This window comes from Oratosquilla oratoria, unplaced genomic scaffold, assembly GCF_046742065.1.
Source record: "Oratosquilla oratoria isolate Oo_2021 unplaced genomic scaffold, ASM4674206v1 SCAFFOLD49, whole genome shotgun sequence".
Classification (NCBI taxonomy): domain Eukaryota; kingdom Metazoa; phylum Arthropoda; class Malacostraca; order Stomatopoda; family Squillidae; genus Oratosquilla; species Oratosquilla oratoria.
In genome coordinates this window covers 2,203,425-2,205,924 of record NW_027467713.1, presented here as the reverse complement: position 1 = coordinate 2,205,924, position 2,500 = coordinate 2,203,425, and positions in this window count along the sequence as shown.

The following is a 2,500-nucleotide window of genomic DNA, read 5'->3' as shown; positions in this document are numbered from 1 at the left end:
CCACCTGTCATCCATATCTATAGAACTGTATGATCTTCTCCTAAAACAGCCATACGCCCACTTCATCAAAATGCTTGTTTTATTCGTTGGTAAAGAGAGAGAAATTTGTAAATAAACATTAAGTATTCAACACCTTTAAGCTGGCGGCATACTAGGCATTTTTCGCTAGCATACTACTTGCTTTTTCTACTTCGTCTGAGTAGAAAGACTTGGGTCACCATATTTTACTTTTCAATTTTCCAAATGTCAAACAGCGAGAAGCTGAATGACAAACTAAGAGAAGTTAAACCTAGAATACAAATGTTAGAAATAATGTTGAAATGTTCTTACGGAGTCTAGAATATTGTAACGGAAGTAGTTTCTACTCAAACGAAATAGCAAAAGGAAGCATCATGCTAGACTAGTGTGCCGCCAGCTTTAGACACTGGGTGGCATTTTTCGATGTTCTATTGTACTTTGCCACCGTTTTATTCATTTCCATAACAACCTTCCAATGCTTGGTGTCACATTTCCTTTTGTTCTGGATCCAGCCAGACTATTTTGACTCCGTGGCACATTCTTGATGGTGTGGAAGTTCAAGTTTTAATTACTGTAAAAGAACAGACAGAGACAAGGATGGCAACACATCAGCCAACGAAATAAAACTAAGTTCAGGAATTCTTGCGTGCAAACACATGCTAACATGTACACATACACCCATGCAAGCATGGGCATACTCACAGACACACACGCTCGCGCGCGCATGCACGCAAACACACACACACACACACACACACACACACACACACACACACACACACACACGCGCACACACAATTACACACACAACCACACATACAAATACACACACAACTACACACACAACCTCACACACAACTACACACACAACCACACACACACACACACACACACACACACACACACAAGCATACATACACACACACACGCAATCATACACACACAACCACACCCATACAAACTACACACACACACACACACACACACACACACACACACTCACACTCGGTGGCGCAGTTGGTAGAGCACTGAACTGCCACGATAGTGGCCTGGAGTTCCTGGTTCGAATCCTGCCCAGGGCCGAAATTATTTCGGTACCGCTGCGCTTCGGGTCGTTACTCTGACTCTCGTGGGCGGGGAGTTGGGGGTGTGTGTGTGTGCAAGGTCATAGCATTACCCATAGATCGGACCTACGAGCTCTGAGCTCTCTTCCAGGAGGGAAATAGCTGTTGATCACGAGTCCAACACGTGATCCAAAGACCAAGTGAAAATACACACACACACACACACACACACACACATTTAAAGATGAACACTGCAGAATAGGGTGTGTCATGGGAGGGGAGGTCAGCTAAAACAAATAGTCCATCACTTTTTTGTAGATTTTAGTGTATATAAACAGAAAATAATTTTGGTTTCAATATTCTTTAACCTTTTGCTAGATAACTTTTAGTGTGAAATTTTTCGAAAGTCTAACGTACGTTACAATTAAACAGTGAACATTGTTTTCTGACTTCATTCTTTAACAAGCAACTAACATTTTTTCTTTCTGTTTCAGATTCTGAAGCAATTTATAATCTGATAATAATAACGATGAGTGCTGCTGTCAGGACAAGGAACCATCTCAGTCACTATCTTGGGATTAGGAGAGAGCTCCTGAAATCGGAGTTGCCTACACTAAGGGATGTTTTGAGATACTGTTATTTAATCAGGTAAACCAACAAAAAGAACAAAAGAACTTACACAAATAAAGACATTACTTGTGATATGACCAAAGCTGTCTTGGTACAGTACACTCTGGCTAATGCTCAGTTTAAGCCTCCAGTCATAACAAGTCAAAAAAAAGGTTAGTGAGAGATTACTGGCCAGTTTGAAAAAGACAAGTGATATCTCTCTTGAGAGAGGAAGAATTGTATTTAAGGACAGCTTTGCTAATCAACTGGACCCGTTATTTTGACGTCATTACTTGCAAGTGCCCAATAATTCTCTGTCCCGAGTTTGGATGTGATCGTGACTGTGAATCCGAGGCCCATATCTCCTGCATTTGCAAGCGTGAACTGAAGATTCCTGTGATCAAACTGGCATTTGTCAAGCTCAGAGAGAGAAGACTGGCAGTATAAGAGCTCTCATGTTTTCTAGAGTCTAAGAGATAGGAGGCTGTCACAGAGAGACAGAAGAGGTAAAGAGTTGCCGAGAAAAGAGACTTGAAAAGACCCAGGTTGTGAGAAAGAAGACATGATTGGAGTCCAGCTGATTCAGAGTTTAATGACTTCCCCAAGGCTGATTCGAATGCTGACCAGGACGACGATGAATTTGTCCCTAACCCAGAAAATAATAATTCCAAACGCCTCAGGCATAAGATTCGAAATATTTGAAATATGAAAGATATCTCGAACATGGCTCTGGCTAGCATGCAATACCATACTGGTCTCAGAGAAACTGCAGAGATAGCAACAGCCTGGACTGACGGTGGTTTGATAAC